This window comes from Pleurodeles waltl, chromosome 3_1, assembly GCF_031143425.1.
Source record: "Pleurodeles waltl isolate 20211129_DDA chromosome 3_1, aPleWal1.hap1.20221129, whole genome shotgun sequence".
NCBI lineage: Eukaryota > Metazoa > Chordata > Amphibia > Caudata > Salamandridae > Pleurodeles > Pleurodeles waltl.
Genome location: NC_090440.1, coordinates 869,441,398 through 869,461,894, shown reverse-complemented (window position 1 = coordinate 869,461,894; position 20,497 = coordinate 869,441,398).

Below are 20,497 nucleotides of genomic sequence, written 5' to 3'. Positions count from 1 at the left end.
TGACATGGCCACTGTTGTCTGGAATGACCCACTTGCCAAAAAATGGAGGACTGACAAAACCTGCACCAGAGGGGGAATCCCTGTGGGTTGGCGGATGGGGGACATCAGGGCTGGCTCCAGCTGGGCACACAGTTCATGGATAGTGGCACTGTCAAGTCTGTATCGAAGTATTATATGGCGTTCTTCCATTGTCGACGGGTCCACCAGCGGTCGGTACACGCGAGGATTCGTCCTTCTCCTCGCAAGTCCCAGCGGACGGTGCCTAGGAAGGACAACATGGAGCACAGAGTCAGGCAAACCACAGGTACGTACAAACAGCTTGCACAGTTAAAGAATGGCAATGGGTTGAAAGGCGTGTATGTGTGGCAATGCAAGGCCTAGGCCTGTGTGTCGCAGTCAAAATTAAGCCATGTAGGCCCTTGAAATGGCGGCTGCCTGACCTGTGAAGTGGGACAATGGGATGTGAGGTCAATGCGCTGGCGGGGCACACCGTGGCGGTAGGCGGTCGAAGACCGCGGCGCAAAGCCGCATTGGTTAACATTGAACCCTATGGGTTTCAGGAGCCAATGACGATGTGCGCCGGCGGTCGCGGTACGCACCGCCGCGGGCGTGACCGCCATTTCCTAGCTGATTGATCACTCGAGACCTGATCATCCACAGGAGAGGACCTATACTGCAAGTGCTGCTGTGACCTCGGTCTGGAAGTGACAATGGCTGCTGCGACTGGGGAAAGGGCCCCTGCCTTCACGTCTGAAGAGTTGGAGAAGCTCGTGGATGGGGTCCTCCCCCAGTATGCGCTACTCTACGGTCCTCCAGACCAACAAGTGAGTACACCGGGTGCACATGGAATGGGCTATGCCTGTGTAGATTGGGGTGGATGTAAGTTGGTGGGGTGGGGGGCGAATGAGGAGTGCAACGCACGACAGATGAGAGCATGTGCCATATGGTAAAGTTGGTGGGGGGGGCCAATCACATCTAACATGCAGGTCATTGATGATTTCCTCCTTTCCACCCTGTACATGTCAAATAGGTCAGCGCCCATCAGAAGATCGAGATTTGGCGTGCCATCGCCAAGGAAGTCCGGAACTTGGGGGTCCACAACAGACGGGGCACCCACTGCCGCAAGAGGTGGGAGGACATCCGCCGCGGAACAAGGAAGACCGCAGAAACACTGCTGGGGATGGCCTCCCAACCTAGGAGGGGTGCCAGTCACACCATGACCCCCCTGATGTCCCGGATCCTGGCGGTGGCCTACCCTGAATTGGATGGGCGCTTTAAGACATCACAGCAGACACAAGGGGGTGAGTATCAGCACATTCTCCTATCTTTCTGCGCAGTGGAGGCGTCTGGGTGGGGGAGGAGGGCTGTGGTTGACATTAGGCCAGGGCGCTTTCTGTAGTGTAGTCCTCTCCCTTAGGCATGGCCCTGTGCCCCCGGACCCCACCTCTGTAGGGTGACAAGTACAGCCATTGATGGTCCAGCATCACCCATGTGCGCGTTTGACGTCTCTTGGCCTGTTGTCCTGGTCAGTAGTACTGAGTAGTGTACCCCGAATGCGCGGCTTAGTGCATGAGGCTCCTGTGTCTGTCCTCTCCGCCAACGGTGTTGACATTGCATGCACTCAACCTGGTCTTCTTTTTTCTCCCCCCACCCTTTCTCTTCATCTTCTTGTGCATGTGTGCATTAGCATCATCAGGCGGAGGAGATTTGGCATCGGAGCACGAGGGAGCTGCAGGACACAAGGCCCCCTTGGGCCCAGGAACAGACACCGAGGGCACCAGTGATCCGGAGGGCGAGGGGAGCACCACAACGGGGACCGGTGGTGACACCAGCGACTCAGACACGTCTTCGGATGGGAGCTCCCTAGCGGTGGCGGCAACATCCGGGCCCCCCGCCTCTACAGGTACAGCCGCCACCCAGCACACCAGCACCGCCCTCCCAGCAGCCCCTCAGCCTACGCTCCGTGCCCGCTCGCCCAGGAAGGCGCGCATCTCCTTCGCCCCAGGCACCTCAGCCCCTGACCCTGTTGCCCCTGCTGCCCTCAGTGCGGAGCTCATTGACCTGGTGAGGACGCTCATTGTTGGGCAGACGACCCTTTTGAATGCCATCCAGGGTGTGCAAAGGGAGGTGCAACAGAGCAATGCGTACCTGGAGGGCATTCATTCGGGTCAGGCTGCCCATCAACAAGCGTTCACTGCTCTGGCCTCAGCACTGACGGCAGCCATTGTCCCGGTTTCCAGTCTCCCTCTTCTTACTGCCTCCAGCCTGTCTCTGTCTCCTGTTCCTCAGCCTATCCCATCCACACCATCAGACCAGCCTGCACACACCTCAACACCCAAGAGCAGCTCATCCAGACACAAGCACCACAGATCCCACAAACACTCACCCAAGCAACACACAGATGCAGACATTCCAGCAGTCACAACCACCTCTGTGTCCCCCTCCTCGTCTCCCTCCTCCCTCCCTGTGACGTCTACACTCACACCTGCATGCACCCCAACATCAGCCAGTGCTTCCATCACCACCTCACCCTCCAGTACAGTCCACACTCGTGCAGTCACCACCCCCACTGCCATTTACACGTCCCCTGTGTCCTCTCCCACTGTGTCTGTCACCCCCTCTTCCAAGACACACAAACGCAGGCAGCCACCCACCCAACAGACATCCACCTCACGACAGCCTACAGCACCAGCACCTTCAACCAATGACAGCACACCTGACTCTCCTACAACCACATCCTCTTCCTCCACTCCCATCACCACTTCTCCTACCCTTTACCTTGGACCTAAAAAGCTTTTCCTGGCTAATCTTGACCTCTTTCCCTCCGATGAGCTCCCCCCTCCATCTGCAAAGAGTCCCAAGAGCACCGCAGCCACCACCAGCCCAGCTTCGAGTGTCACTGTTGTGCATGGGTTCTGGAGTCCACCCTTTGCCAGCAGTGACACATCGATCAGCAGCAAGGACACGTCCAGCCCCCCCCCCCCCCCCCGGCAAGAGGACCCGCAAAAACAAGGGCCGCCGTGCGAGGACTGACAGGGCTGCCCCCAAGGAGCAATGTGCGGCCACTTCACCAGCCACACCATCTAGGGGAGGCAAGGGCCCGAGAGCCCCATCAAAGGAGCGGAAGGGCAGCAGGAGCGCGGAGAAGGTGGACCTCACATGTCACATCCCAGCTGGAAAGGAGGACACTAAAGAGGCCAGGAGTCCGTCCCCGAAGGGTCCAGAAACGTCACAGTCTGAGGGCGACTGAGCAGGGAGTCCAGGCCAGGTCTGGCTCCCTTGACCTGCTGGATGAGCACCGCTGAACAGGGCCCGCGGTGCAGAAGAGCACCGCTGAACAGGGCCCGCGGTGCAGAAGAGCACCGCTGAACAGGGCCCGCGGTGCAGAAGAGCACCGCTGAACAGGGCCCCGCCGTGAAGATAAGCACCGCTGAAGAGGGCCCGCCATGCAGAAGAGCACCGCTGAAGAGGGCCCCGCCGTGAAGATAGGCACCGCTGAAGAGGGCCCGCCGTGCAGAAGAGCACCGCTGAAGAGGGCCCCGCCGTGAAGATAGGCACCGCTGAAGAGGGCCCGCCGTGCAGAAGAGCACCGCTGAAGAGGGCCCCGCCGTGAAGATAGGCACCGCTGAAGAGGGCCCGCCGTGCAGAAGAGCACCGCTGAAGAGGGCCCGCCGTGAAGATAGGCACCGCTGAAGAGGGCCCGCCGTGCAGAAGAGCACCGCTGAAGAGGGCCCCGCCGTGAAGATAGGCACCGCTGAAGAGGGCCCGCCGTGCAGAAGAGCACCGCTGAAGAGGGCCCGCCGTGAAGATAGGCACCGCTGAAGAGGGCCCGCCGTGCAGAAGAGCACCGCTGAAGAGGGCCCCGCCGTGAAGATAGGCACCGCTGAAGAGGGCCCGCCGTGCAGAAGAGCACCGCTGAAGAGGCCCCGCCGTGAAGATAGGCACCGCTGAAGAGGGCCCGCTGTGCAGAAGAGCACCGCTGAAGAGGGCCCCGCCGTGAAGATAGGCACCGCTGAAGAGGGCCCGCCGTGCAGAAGAGCACCGCTGAAGAGGGCCCGCCGTGCAGAAGAGCACCGCTGAAGAGGGCCCCGCCATCTCAAGCACCGCTCCGCTGGGCCCTTCATCTCAAGCACCGCTCCGCTGGGCCCTTCTTCTCAAGCACCGCTCCGCTGGGCCCTTCATCTCAAGCACCGCTCCGCTGGGCACCGCCGTCTCTGCACCGCTCCGCTGGGCCCTTCATCTCAAGCACCGCTCCGCTGGGCCCCGCCGTCTCTGCACCGCTCCGCTGGGCCCTTCCTGTCAAGCACCGCTCCGCTGGGCCCTTCCTGTCAAACACCGCTCCGCTGGGCACCGCCGTCTCTGCACCGCTCCGCTGGGCCCTTCATCTCAAGCACCGCTCCGCTGGGCCCTTCCTGTCAAGCACCGCTCCGCTGGGCCCTTCATCTCAAGCACCGCTCCGCTGGGCACCGCCGTCTCAAGCACCGCTCCGCTGGGCACCGCCGTCTCAAGCACCGCTCCGCTGGGCACCGCCGTCTCAAGCACCGCTCCGCTGGGCCCTTCATCTCAAGCACCGCTCCGCTGGGCACCGCCGTCTCAAGCACCGCTCCGCTGGGCCCTTCCTGTCAAGCACCGCTCCGCTGGGCCCTTCCTGTCAAGCACCGCTCCGCTGGGCCCTTCTTCTCAAGCACCGCTCCGCTGGGCACCGCCGTCTCAAGCACCGCTCCGCTGGGCACCGCCGTCTCAAGCACTGTTTATGGTTCACTGTGCCCACCATGCCTCCTCCTTGACCAGTGGAGACTGTCATCCACCTGATGGACTGTGGCTTTGCACTCCCCAGGATGGTACAGTGGGCAGCCCACCCACTGTAGAGACATTGAGAGACTGTGGCTTTGCACTCCCCAGGATGGTACAGTGGGCAGCCCACCCACTGTAGAGACATTGAGAGACTGTGGCTTTGCACTCCCCAGGATGGTACAGTGGGCATGGTGGCTCCTCGTGGATCTGGCATCGTGGACTCATGTGGCTGTGGTGCCCCCCCCTTCCATTCCCCCTGAGGTGCCTGTAGTTTTTACATCTGATGCCCCTGCAGTGTTCTCTCCAAAGGACTCAGGTCTCCTGTGTGGGCTTTGCCCTTGTTTCTCAAAACTTTGGCCCACGGACATGATGAATTCGTAGGATGTGCAGGACTTGTTACTTCAGTTATACACTGATGTGTATATCATTTGTTTTCTTGTAAATATCTTTCATGGTTGTACGATAATTTTCAGGAGCTTTTTGGTACATAAATATTTATTCCAAATTTGATTATGTCATAGCATTTTTCAGGGGTGTTTGGGTGGTGTCACTGTGACTTGTTGCTCTGCATTGGTGTGTACATAGTTGGGGGGGGGGTCGCATATGTGTGTGGCCGTAACCTTTCGTCCTCCCCCTCCCGTGTGTCGTAGGGGCAGTACTCACCGTTGTCGTCTGCGCCGGACTTCGTACTCGTGGTAGATGAGAAGGTAGACGAGAGCAGGTAGGATGTTTAATTCGGGTTCCGTGCTGTCCTCCTTCCTCGTGGAGTGCGTAGTGGTGTGCGTTTTCCCGTTCGTAGTCTGTTTCCGCCGTATTTTTATCGGCGGTGCTCCCGCCCCGGAAAAGGTGGCGGATTGGTGAGTTGTGATAGTGTGGGCGGTACATTGTCTGCCGCCTGGCTGTTGGCGGTGACCGCCGCGCTGTTTGTTTGTACCGCCGTGGCGGTCGGAGTGTTAAAGTGGCTGTCTGTGTTGGCGGTTCCCGCCAGGGTCAGAATTCCATTTTTTTGACCGCCAGCCTATTGGCGGGTTGGCCGCCGCTTTAACACCGACCGCCAGGGTTAGAATCACCCCCTTTGTGTCCATTCCTTCCCAAATGGTTCAGTAGGGCAATAGTGTCAACTGTACAGTCATTTTCTGTTTTGGATGCGATCAGTAAATCGTCAATATACTTTACTAAGGTTGATTCAAAAGGTAATTCCAATGATTCAAAAATTTTCTTTAGAATCTGATTGAAAATTGATGGTGACTCCGAAAACCCTTGAGGAATTCGACACCAACTGTAGACTCTGTCCAGGAATTTGAAGCAAAAGAGAAATTGGCTGTCCTCATGAAGAGGCACAGAAAAGAATGCTTGTGACAAATCAATGACTGAGAACCACTCTGCATCACAGGGAATTTGAAACATTATTACAGCTGGATTTGGTACTACGGGACAACATTTGACTATTATGTCATTTATTTTTCTCAAATCTTGAACAATTCGGACCTTTCCACTTGGTTTTATTATTCCCATAATTTGCGAATTACATGGACTACTTAGTACTTCTTTCAGTACTCCCTGCTTCACAAACTCGTCAATGAGCTGGGCGACTTTCATGAGAGTGTCTTGTGACCTATGGTATTGCGGAGTCTGAGGAAAATTTACATGAGGTTTTACAGTCATTTTCACTGGTTCTGCTCCTTTGACCAATCCTACTTCTTTCCCTGTCATATCCCACACTTCCTTTCCAACTGTTTCTTGTAAATCAGGTGGAATATCTGCTTCAGTGAGCATAGGATAAAGAGTAATCAGGGGATACTCTTCATCGACAAGTTTCCATTTTGTCTTCTAAACTGTCCTCTTCTTCTTCATCACTGTTTGTCTGAATTTTAATTCCATTATGTGAGCACATAATCGAGCATCCTAATTTGCATAATAAATCTCTCCCTAACAGTGATAACGGACTTGAGTCACACACCACAAATTTATGCAACCCTTGAAAGTTACCAATTTTGACTTGCACTGGATCTGTACTTGGGTTTGTCAGATACCTATTTACTATTCCTACTACTTGAACTGTTCTCCCTGAAAGTGGCAAATTTGGTACTTCGATGCTTCTAACTGTAGAGCGTGTAGCTCCTGTGTCAACCAAAAATGAAACACTGTGACCCATAACTCTTCCTTCCACATATGGTCCCTTTTGATCAACTTCCAAAGATGCTGCAAGCATACAATTTCCCTCCTCATCTGAACTTTCACTCTCCCATACATTGTTTATTCCATTCTCACTGTGTAACGGGAATTGGTGAACTGTGTCATTTTGATTCATTCCTTGACCCGTGACCTGTTGAGGAAGCATTACTTGTTGCTGATTCATTGGTGCTAAGGGTATTTGCATTTGCTGATTAGGTACCAAAGGAAACTGCTGTTGCATTGGCTGCAACTGTGCCATTTGTACACAGGGCATTTGCACTTGCTGTTGTTGTATAGGTTGTGGACCCTGCATCTGATTTACATTATTCTGGAAATTTGGGTTTGGACCTCTCAATTTTGGTCTTCTCATATTCTGAAATGTATTGACATCATTGTTTTGCTGACCTACACCTTCCTGCACCAAATTTGGCACTCCCGTTTCCAATGTCCGACAATTCCGCACGTGTGACATGGCATCACCTTCTTCATTGCCTGTATACCATTAGGAATCACGACATTATTTAAATCAGGACCATTATTCACAAAACCTCCTCGGCCTCTGCCTCTCATCTGTGGCTGAAACATAGCATTTCCCTGCTGTTGCTGCTGCGGCAACTATTGTTGGAAACCTTGCAAACCTGTCTGAGCTGCTCTAATCTGCATCACCATCACTTTCTCTTTCAACCTTTTCTGCTTTGTCTCAATCTCATCACTGCAGTATTTTGCATAGTTCAACACTTCATCGATCGATTTTGACTGCCAACAAATTAAATGCATTTTAATCATCTGGCTAATTTCGGGTATCAATCCTTCCACAAATCTGAATACAAAATGGAGCATGTCTTTTGCCTCAATCGTTTCCGTGCCACTGTAATTTTTAAATGCTTTCAACAATCTCTCATAGTATGCATGTATCGACTCCTTAACCTCCTGTGCTGTTCTGTCAATTTTCTGCCAATCTACATTTTTCGACGCAACCTTCGTTTTCAGATACTCTATCACTTTATGGTATATGCTCATTACCCTAGGCGATGGTGCACCTGTGTCCCTATCTCTTTCCGGTTCACTTGTCGGCCAATCTACAGCTCTTTTACAATCTTCCCACAAATTTGCCGGAACTACAATTTCGAATAAAGTATTCAGGTCTTCCCAAAGACATTTTGCGAGTTTCACGAATCTGTCTGTTTGTTGATACCATTCGATCGGTTTCTCTCTTAACTTAGGGTAATCATCCGTAAAGGATTGAATATCACACCTGTGCCATGGTACATGGACAAGTTTTTCTCCTGCTGTTTCTCTCATTGGTAACATGGTTATAAGATCATCATTCTGTTGTACTTTCTCATTCCGATCTGGGGTACTTTCTTTCTTCTTATCCTTTTTCTTAACCCACCTACTCTCCCACTTGTCTAAACATTTCCAAACCTGCGCGCTTTGCAATATTTCTTTAAGGTGTGTTTTCATTCCTGCAGACCTCATATGTTCAAAATCTTTTGTCTCAAAGTCTAACCTGTAACTTCTGCTCAAATGCTTGGTTTTATTTATGTCTATTTTGTGTCTGTCTGCAATTTCTTGTAACCTCCTATGTATGCTGCTTACTTCTCATGTAATTCTAGGGCAAATGTATCTCAGCTCTTCTGTGTATGATTCTAACCTGTTCAAACCCATCGTTCCATCTACAAGTTCACCTGCTTCCATGCCCAATCTTATTTGCTTCAAATATTATTTTCCTTTCCCCTTGGGTGTGTTCTGTGGGGAATTCAGACTGTTCAACCATTGTGTTAACTGTTGTGCGTTTAGTCCCATTAATGTGGCATCTACGTCTACTGCTACTGATGGTTTCTGTAATATTTCTGTTTTTGAAGTTAGTGGTACTATTAATGGTGGACTTGACCTTACCACAGTTGACGGAACACAAATTGGAATTGGACTAAATTCCAACAAAGACCCAGATCTGTTTGACAGTGTTCCTACGGGAGTCGTTTTTGAGTGTTTTCTATGTATCTCCTTCCTGTCTAATTTTGTGTCATTACCCCTTGATCGCATACACTCGGCTTTGCCTGTATATATAATGGTACTGGCGGGCCTGGAGTGATAGGCAAATATATTGCGTCCGGATTCTGTCTGTTCCCCAAATTCTGTGGCATGTTAATTCCCACATTATGGTTCATCATTGCTGGCATGTCTAACTGGTTTTCTGCTGTTTGAATGTACTTCGGCACTTCTTGCATCTGCTTTTGAGGCATCAAAATTTGTGTTGATTCGGTTTGAATCAATGTCGGTCTTTGGTAATTCTGTCACCATCCACCATTAAATTAGAAGTCATTTCCAAATCATGCTCATCATAGTAGCGTCTTTGAACCTGTGGCTGATAATCATTAACAGGTTTCAGTTTAGTCATGTCAGAATATATTCTCTGAACTTGTGGTATTTCTGGTGTAAAAGGCATATCGGGACTACTTTGCCACTGCGATATTCTCACATTCGGGGCTACAGTACCCTGTATTGGTTCTGGAGGGGCAGTACTAGTGCTTGGGCCGTTTTCGTTTTCCACATATGGTGGTGGACGGTCATTTAGCAATTGCAGAATGAACTCCTCATCGTCTGATTCGTCTGACCTTTTCGAGTTTCTCTTGTTTTCTCTATCTCTGGACTGACTCCTGTTTGTTTTATGGGTAGCTTTCCTTCCTTCCATCTCTGCTTCGTCAGTAATTGCTGGAAACAATTTAATTCCCTGCAATATGTCTGATCTCCAAACCTTTTGAGTACTATCCCATCTAGCATCCGCTAGTGTCTTTTCTACTTTTCTCACTCTTGTCTCAAATTTCTTTTGTAGTTGCCTTCTAGCCATTTGTTCCCAAATTGCTAATGCTTCAAACTGTGCTGGTCTTGGAGGTATTTTCATGTCGTATAGCGCAAATCTCAAATTCTCCAAAATTCTTAAATTAAACGTCCCATGAATAGGAAATGCTACACTTCCATGCTTTTCCGCTAATTTACACCATTGCTTTAACCAAAGACATGGTGCGACACCCTTTTCTTCAATTACGATGTAAGCTGGTGTACCCTCAGGCGGTGTTTCTTCTCCTACATTTGCTTTAATATATACATCTCCTCTCAAGGCATTCTTAAGTGCTTTGAAAAATTTCATCTTTCCGTCTTTTATTTTCTCAAAACGTAATCAATAAGTGACTTTAATTCCCGGAATACTCTTCGCTTGCCTTTCCCCACCAATTGCGCTTCACGGACTGCGTCCAATCCGTGCATGACCCTTCTCACCAACCAACCTATCCCAGCGTGGCTCCTAGTGACGTCACACCCACACACTGCGGCTGACAAAGTCTTGCGGCTTGTCCTCCTTCATTCAGCTTCACTCAAAACTAATTTCTGCAATATATCGCAAGCACTAACCAAAAAGAAGAAAACAAATCTGTCGGTTTACTACAGGAGAGGTAATACAATTGCTTCAGAAACCTTAGGGATTTTTCACTAGCCTCGGCAGTTATTCCATCTTTCTCGGTTTCCCACTTTCGCAAGCAAAATTTGACCTGTAAACTTTACTCTCAACTGATCAATGAACTATTCTAGTGCACCTTAGAATTCATCAAATCTCAAAGTCGAAAATGTTCTTTTATTCCTCAACAATTGTACCGACTTGTTGACCACGCCCGATCATCCTATTAAACTGAACAAATTACAACATCAATCAAGTGTCTCATACACTTTTCAACATACTGTGGAGTCTCTTGACCTCGCAGGGCCCGTCTCAACCTCAACAACCACGTGGGCAATTTTTCCTGCACAAAGCGCTACACACATATGAAGTTCGACGACTTCCCTACTCTCACACTTTGGAGTATCACTCCTCTAAAATTTTGATTGGAGTTCGTAACCCCCTAAAATCCTCACAAACTTCACAATTCATCTGCGGCATAAGCTATGCAAGCGCAAAACCCTAACTTCACTCATACTGTCACTAGAAACGCCGAAGACATTCTCACACTTCCATTTCCTCCATTTGCAAGCTCCGAGATTCCGGGAAAGTCATTGGGGATTTAGGGCATCATCATCTCTCCAACTTGTTTTATCAAAGAAAATTCTAACTTGAATCCGTCTATTGTTCGGATGGGGTCCCAAAGGGCCAAACCATCAAACTCTGCTACCATCTACTGATAGCGCGTCCAGTCCTTATAAATTACTTATACTTGGACACGCCGGAGGTCGGTGAATCTTTTGACCGGGTTGAGCTCTCCTCATCTAAAGAATTGTCGGATCCTTCAAATCAATAATCAATAACCATTTATAATCAATGACCAATGCTCAATTAGTAATCAAACAATAAATTAATTAAACAGAAAATCAGTAATTAGACACACCATGACCTTTCAGTCATGAATAACCACACCTGTTTATTAAAGGTTAATGAGTTTATTTCCCTATATTAACAAAGCTAGCACAACATAAGTAAGTCTCAAAATCAAATGATATACGTATACGAACATTACTAGCTGTCCATAACGACGGAAGAAACGCAATCTACGCAAAATTTGGATTATAATGCACTCAGTTAAAGCAATACAAATCACTAATAAAAGTAACTGAATTTGACTAATTGCATACATTGGTCAGCATAACAAGATTTCAATTCAACATGGTGCATCAAATGAATACCTCAACTAACCTCTGATTAGCATTGGCATGTGGGGCTTCATGCAAAAGAATTTAATCAACATAAATTTAGAAAACTTCTAGCTTAGGCTCTGTCAAAATAAGTAGTTGGTACCTAAGAAGGAAAATACAATGAATAATACATTTATCCTTTCATAATTACCAAATACAATCAGCATTCAAAGTAAGTCTTCGTCCTTCAGGTACCGGTTCGATCAGCATGGGGCGGATTTCAAAGGGGCAAAGTTTAAATCAAGTTTTCCTTGCAGCAGCAAGGAAAATGGGGGCAAAAGTTATCGTATGGGCAAGACGGGTAGAGTTAAAATTAAAGTCTCTAAGGTGAGAATTCTTTAAAGTCTCTTTCTCTCTCTGGGATAGAGAAAAAGCATCAAAGTGTCATTTAAAATGGTGTCTTGAATCTGGCTTCAAAATGGCATCAAAGAAAATGGCTGGCTTCTCTTTGTCCGGTGAGTTTAAGTAAGAAAACGTTCCAAATCCTTCAGGGTGGTTTCTCTTTGACCAATGAATAGTGTCTTTCTCTTAGTACTCATTTATGCATAAGGTGTCCTTGGTAGTTTTGGAACACAAGTAGCAACAAAGTTTGCCAATTAATTCTGTATCAGTGTCTTTATTGTCTGCACCTGCAGAAACTGACCTTGCTTCAAAGGGGATGAAACTTGTCTAACACGAAACCTTGAGATAAGTGTATTAGTCATTTTACTGGAAAAATACAGCTTTTAAAATTTTGAACATATCTTTGTTAATACAACTGAAAACTACGCTGTTAAAATTGAGACCAGGCAACTAGGCCAAAGCCTCTGCTAAATTTAAGCTAAGCATATAACAGGTTTAACGAGAAAATCATAAAATACATCTGCAATTTATGACGGATTACTACATTATCGATTCTTCATGATTAATCAAGCTCGTTTATACTAATGGTGAACTACTTCGTGGGCACATTTTCTACACACATTATTTTTCTTTACTAAAATCACATTGCCTTATACGATTTTGTTACATGATATATGAATGTTTGTTAGCCTTTCTTTTTCTGCTTCATCAAGACCATAGAGTCATTTTGTGCACGGGAACGCTTACCTTGCATCTGATTAAGGCAAGGTAGGTTTCCTCATCAAAAAATGACTTTAACTCCATAAATTTGGAGCTAGACGGGTCTAGCACCAAATTATAAATATGGAGTTAGTTTTGCACCGAATTAGAGTAAAACAAAATGATGCTCGTTCGGTGCAAACAGAGTATAAACATGCCCCTAAGTGTCCCTCCAGTCAGTGAGCGGGGAGAACACAGTAGAAGGTATTGCCCGGACGGAGTCCGGCAGGCTGGGCACCATGCCTACCAAGTGCTGTACCAGCAAGGGAGCTGTGTATCCCGATTGTTGGGGATTCCCCCTGCCCAACATCCAATTTCCAGAACTGCAGATGTGCTTGAGCGAGCCCTTGGAAATGCCAAAGTAGCACACAATTCCCCAGACAATGTTAAAGCGGCAGCCATCTTGAAAGATGTTACTAACATGAAGAAAGAGAGCATGTTAGACCTGTGAAACTGAAGTGGAGAGACCAAACCCTTAGGGCCGCAGAGTTGAATAAACTTTTCTCCACTGAACTGGCAGTGAATTGTTGTGATAAATGTTGTGAGAAATTAATTTTGTTTTTCAGCACTGCCCATGCCTGAAACTCATAGACAGCTCTAACATTGCTTGACTAATGCAAAGGGCCCCTTCTTGCACTGGTACAGAGGCCTCTGAGCATTGGTTTAATGCTGGTACACCTAGGTTATCATACATCTCTGGTTGACCTAAAAAGAACATTGCTTTCTTCCATCATAATCCAAATAGAAGGTGATTCTGAGCACATTTCATGCTTAGTGACATTGCTAGATGCCGGAGTTTTTGCATAGTGTCCCAGTAACATGCAGTGTGAGACAACTAAGTCTTTAACTATAGTACAGTGAAGGGGGATATATATTTGCTGCCATTCCATAGTGGTGCAAGCATCCCTGGGCAGTTTCAAGAGCGTTGGCACCATGTCCTAGTCACATATGCTGGATGCTGAAGTTCTTGGCGATGTAAGTTAGAGCATTTAGTGTGATAGAGTTTTAGTGAAAATGATGCATTGGAATAGCAGAAGCTGCTAAAATGGGAGAAACTGACATGCCAGCTCTGCAGACACCACATATAACGCACAACAGTTTTTTATAGATGGATACAAGCAGATCACTGAGAAAATGGGCTACCTGGCTATTTATGTACAACGTCTGAAGGAAGGCATGGACAAAGTTTGTAACTACAGAATGGAGGCTGAGAGAAAGAAATCAGGGTGCATATTCTCCAACATTTCACACAATGCAGCAAGGGAACTTGCTATGCTGCTTTGCGTGAAAGGGAAGGAGCAGAACTACACCATATTTACTATAGGCTTATAGTCTGCTGTAGCGGGCTATACCGGCCATTAAAGGCCCGCTCCAGCGTTAAAGGTTCGAGCCAAAGACGAGGGTCTCTAACAAGGGAGTGGGACTTTAATGCAAGGAAAGCCCAGGTATGAAGGCCTACAAGGCTATTAGAACATTCTGCCACTGCATTCTGCTTTAATAAATAAAACAAGGGCCTCATGGAGCCGGAGGTGATTGAACATTGGAATGTTGGCGCTCTGAGCTTCTACCAGCCATTAGAAGACCGGAGCAGTTAATTGTTTTCAATGGAGCTCCCAACAGTCTAATTTTCTAATAAGATACAGCACAGTTCTGTTCTCTCCCTGCGCTGGCACACTTGAGGCTGCCAAGCACCAATGCAGGCACCCCTGCCCCACGACACAAGGGTGCCTTCGTGGCTAGAATAGTTTTTGTGCAGGAAATGATACTTTCCTACTCAAAAACTATCCCTTGTGGCTATTTTCTCTTTTGCTGTGGCTGCAATACATGGGTGGATACATGGGAACGCCGATACTCCACCCATGTAACGTCTCCCAGATGCAAAGATGCCAGGTAACACGGTGCAGTGCTATGATGCATTACCTTTTTTTTTCTTTCTTTACAAAGCCAAACAAATCAGGCTTTGTGTGGATTTGTAAGTTTCAAAATAGATTTTGTGACAGGGCTGCGCGACAAAAGTGATGCAACCTTGATGCTTGACAGAGGAGACACAACAGCCCTCTTTCTCCTAGACCTCTCTGCAGCAGTTAATACGATCTCATACCCCATCCTTATCAGGCGCCTGCACAAGGGTAGCACCGAAGGACACATTCTGTGCTGGATTTGCTCCTTTTTAACGGATAGAAAACAAGCGGTCAGCCTTGCACCTTACTCCTTGGAAGCCTGCAAACTCATCTGTGGAGTGCCTCACGGTTCATCGCTCAGCCCTACCTGCTTCAACACATACATGATACCTATGACCTACATCTTTTGTGCAATTAACATCAATATCCTCTCCGATCCCAATGACATGCAATTTATACTCTCTTTCAGACGACCCTCAACACAAGAAACAAGTTCACTGCCTGCATGACCGAAGTCCCTAACTGTTTGACAGTCAACTGTCTCAAATTCAACACCAACAAGACAGAGGCAGTGATCTTTGGCAGGAACACCTCACCACTGGACTCCACTTGGTGGACGGCCAAACTGACTCGCACCTGTTAGCGCGCCTGGTCCTTAGTAAGTAAACTTACAAGGGGACGCGTATAGGTCGATGAACCTTTTGGATAGCATGGAGTATCCTAGCTATGCGGTAGACAACTGAACCATCAACAACACTAAAAATCTAAAATCAAACATTAATGAAAACCTATCTAATAAAAAATACCATCACTCTCAAGTGGGTTAATTGTTTATTCCCTATTGGTTACAATTGTAATCAGAAACCTTATTCGACTTTATCATTAATCAAGCCTTATTAATCATCACAGACATGTTATTCATCCAAGAATCACAAAATCAAAGCAACATTAAACTAATACTTTCTCAACGCATTATATAGTAATTCAGCAAAGCAATTTTCATCAGTCAATTGTCACCGTCAATGTCGCCCTTGTCAGCCTACCTAACCAAGATTAGCATCAGCATGTGGGACTTCATGCGAAAACAATTTTGAAAAAAAATTAATTTGTAAAAATCTATCTAAATGAGAAAATACTTTAAAACAGCGCAGTGGGTACCTCGAAGAAAAAGCACAAATTAATCAGTTGCATTATTATAGCTACCTATCCAAGATGGGTCAGCAACGAGTCAGTCTTCGTCTCCAGGTCATCTGTCATTAGCAAAGTATCAGGCTCACAGAGTGTAAGCCCAATTATCAGCACTTCGGACAGCGTCTCCTGACGTCATTAACTTTCTCCTCTCCGCTCTGATTTTTCTCCTCTTGTCATGACTTTTTATTGGGGTCTCTCAGTCCAGCCCACTAATTGCTAATTGGTCAACCTTATCAGAAGTTATGACTCTAACCTATAGTTTTTGTTTACCACATATACACGTCTACTTAGGATTCAAGTTCCATTAGTTTGATTGGTTCTTCTGTTGATGAGAACATCATCCGGCTCTTCAGGCAACTAAATTGTTGTACACAGTCTTTTAGTCAGAGCTTCCATTGTTCAAGTCCTGGGAGAGTGCATTTAGCCTACACTACACATAATTGTATCAAATTATCTTCATCATTTCCTCTCTGCTGGTACATTGCAGAATGTTCTAGCAGAGCCATCTGAACTCTGCACAGTTCAAGGTCCTTCTCTCCAGTTCCAGTACTCGCAAGCCTTGCTGTGTCTTCACGTTAGAGCAGGCAAGGCCCTTTACTGGGCCTTTAGTTTTGGCTAAGTTAAAGATGCGAATTAACACAAAATATAGGTTATACATCCAAGTATGACATATTAATACATTTTACATGAATATTTATCATTATTTAGCATCTTGTTAATACACATGGTGAACACTCCCCGTGGGCACATTTTGCTTGCACACGTTAATTTTAGGTATTAGTTTCTTTATCGAAATTTCTCATTAATAAACACACACAAATCATTAGAAATGTCTTATATTAGCATATCTGCTCCATCAGTCCCTCCTCTGATGACTAAATATGTCATCACACCTTTCCCTTGTCAACATTTCACAGATTTGTTTCAGCTACATTTTGATTTCTCCTCCTTGTATTCCCCCTATAAATTCTTCTCCTAGGTTGCTCTTCCCTCCTCTGATTATTTTTGCCTCTTTTTAGTTTTAGTTTTTGCCACAATTTACATGCACTCCATAATCCTAGTATGATAATCACAATTGGTATTCCTTGGACAATTCTCCATAGTATCCCACCCCAAATTTGACTAAACCAATTTCCCATAGCAACAAATCCATTTCCAACGTTTACCCAAACTCCTGGTTCTTTTAATTCTTTCAAATCCTTACTTGCATTAGTTAAATTAGTAAGTAAATCTTTTATCTCCTTATCATTTTCAGGTATATAGGTGCAGCAATGTCGAGCATTAATCATATTACAGACTCCACCGTCTTTCGTTAAAGTTATGTCTAAAGCATGCCTACTTTGAAGCGTCAAAGCTCTATCCGCAGCCAGTCCAGTATTTAACAGAAGTATAGCTCCTGTAAAGTTTGTCAGCATATTATCCACAATAGTAGACAATCTTCGTATCTTGTTTGCATTTAAAATAACTCCTACAGAAGGAATTATTGCCCCAAAAATATCCCCTACGATTGCAGAGGTTGCTTCTTTGTCGCATTTGGTGTAATTCAGTCACTTTCAGTATCTTCTTTAAGTCATCTATCTGATAGATTTTAGGGAAGACTATTCCCAAATAACATGTCCCATACCATCCTCTAGGAAGACGATAATAGGCATTAAGCCCACAAATATGATAGATTCCAGGAATCACGGGGTCTGCACCATTCAGCAAAAAAGTCCACTTACTCTGAAACAAAAATACATGCCTACATTCACTCGTTCCTACAATTAAAGTGTCAGTGCGTGATTTTGACCTATATATACAAAGCTTCCCTACATGCAATGCATCTAAAGCTAATCTCTCTTGTGTTTTAATAGCAGTGTATGCGTAATCATTTTCGTAAGTCCTTTTCTCTAACCCTTTTTCCAGTTTCTCTTTTAGTGCTTTTCTCCTTAAGTGCTTTTCTCCTAACGTCAGTATGCCCTATGAAGCTCTTCTCCATTGGGGTTAATAAGCAGGTTAAATTGTTACGATGCGCATAAGCCATGCCAAAAGTCAGAGTTGGCTCAAAGAATCCTCTAACTAATACTATATCATGATCCTTAGCTATCTTACTTAAATATCTAATAATCGGAACAAAGGAAAACACTAAATCATGATTCGAGTAAAAGTATTGTATATACTCTTGATTATAGAATCGGGTTAGTAGCAAACTACATGTTATGCCATAAGTCAAGGGCAAGCTATGATATGTAACCCCTTCTTCCACAGAGGAAGGGATTTGCGTGCACACAAGACAATTCTTACAACCGATAGAAAACGTTAGAAGACAGCTCTCCTCTTGCATTAGTATAATCATGCAAATATTGTTCATCTAGCCTAAGCCTCTCTAAAGCTGTTAGTGTGGTATGCTCAGGTACGGATGTAATATCAACTTCCTTCATCTCATGAATAGACGTTCCCACAATCATTATTATAAATAATATTCCACACACAATTGCCATTCCCACACTCAAATATCTACAACACCTAATGTTTTTAGTGCTATTATCTAATTTGCATTTATTTAAAATAACTCCTACAGATGGAATTACTGCCCCAAAAATATCCCCTAAGATTGCAGAGGTAAAGTATTAGAAAGTAGAGATAACCAATGTGTGTGTTTTTTTTAAATTTAGCATTTTAAAATTGTGCAAAAGTCATTTCTGAGTATTTTGATTGTTCTGGGGGTTTGGGGAAGAGGAGTTTAGTTAAAATAGCCTGTGGAGGGAGTGGAAATCGATTTTACTTGTATTAAACAGGAAGTGAGGGTCAGTAAGAGCCCTCCGTCCTGTTGGGACCGCAAGTTAGCGTTCTAGTGTTTGGGAGCCGATTCTGGGCTGGGCCTCATTCCTGCAGGCATAAATGTGCCAGAACGAGCGACCGCGTGCAGCGGACGCGCGCAGCGGGCGCGCCACTGGTGCGCCGAAGGCAAGCCCGTCTGCGCCCGTCCGCGCCCGACCGGGCCCCGGGGCCAGAAATGCTGCCCTTTTTCATAGCTGTGCAGTGTCTGGGGGAGAGGAAGATTACAGCAAACTATCGCCTAATCCCACTAATAATGTAGTATCTAAGCTTTTAAGGAAGGGTGGATCTATTTGGACCTGTGAAACCTGTAATCGGGCTATTCAAGTCCCTATCGAGGCAACAAAAGGTAAGAAACAAAGACATTAGGCCGGCATGGTTGGGAGAGAAAAAAATGAAACAGAAGGCATTTCATAATTACAGCTTTCAGTATGCCTTTAATAAATGCTATGTCCCTTCCCAAACATAAACAGGAAATCTGCGGAATGATTGATAATTGGCAGATTGATTGTCTATTTATTACTGAAACCTGGGGTAAAGTAGAATCGGACCCAGACTTTATTGTCGCCTCTCCACCAGGTTTTACCTTCCACAGACTTGATAGACCTCAGAACGGGGGGGGGGGGGGGTCTGGCCATTATCTATAGGTCTACGTTTGCATGCACATGCATTAGTTCTTCGACAGATTCATGTGAGGCAATGACATTTACAATTTCTCAAAACAGTGGGGTACTACTAGAGGGGCTGTTGATATATCGTCCACCGGGACCGACAAAATTTTTTTTACAGTCTTGGCCTAAGTTGATAGAACCTATGGTTCTGTCTGCAAAAGCTGTGATATTGGGCGATTTTAACATGCACTTTGATGAGACGTCAACTCCTAAGATCCGTGAATTCATTGAGTTTATGGAGGCCCTGGATTGGACCTCCAGAGTCTCGTCGGCCGCCCATATTGCAGGGCATATTCTGGATGGGGTGTTTGCACGAGCTACTCAACAGGTGGAGGTAACCATGATACAGTTGAGTTGGACGGATCATCATCTGCTGAAATTTAAACTCGCCTCAAAGAATGTTGGGGCTGCTAACGTGGAAACGAACAAGGTAGCCAGGTCATGGAAACAGGTTAAAGTAGAGGAATTAGGCCCAGCTTTAGAAGCTGGTTGGGATAAGGCTAAAGCTATGGCCTTGCCCCTGATTGACAGCTTTCTGAAAGGAGTGGAAATGACCATGGAAGAAATGGTACCCCCCGTAATTAGAAGGCCCAATAGTCGGAAGAAACCAGGTCACCCTTGGTTTACAAAAGACCTCAAACTCCTTCAAAGAAAGAAAGTATCGACAGCAGGAAAGACGGTGGAATCTTAATCCAGTACCTGAGGAAAGGGTGGCCCTTAAGTCCACTCTAAAGGCTTATAAAGCAGCACAATTTATGGCCAAATCTAAATTTTATACTACTAAAGTAAAGGAGGCTATTAATGCCCCCAGGGAACTTTTTAAGACTATTGAGGCCCTAACTGTGCCCATGAAGCCGGCTGGTCTAGAAAACTCTCAGGGTTTCTGTGAAAAAGTTGCTTTTCATTTTGAAAATAAGATATTGCAAATACATAGCAACTTTGATACCCAGATTATTCCCGAAGTATTACCCCCCATGATAACAGAGAGTGCTACAGCAGATGACCAGTCACTAATGTCATATTTCCAACCCCCTTCCATGGATACTATTAAAAAGAAGATTCTTGAAATTAAATCGTGCTCCCCTCTTGATCCGTGTCCTCCTTCCATTTTTCACTTGGTTCCGGATTTAATGGCACGGATGTTGGTCCCCATTTACCAAGAGGTAG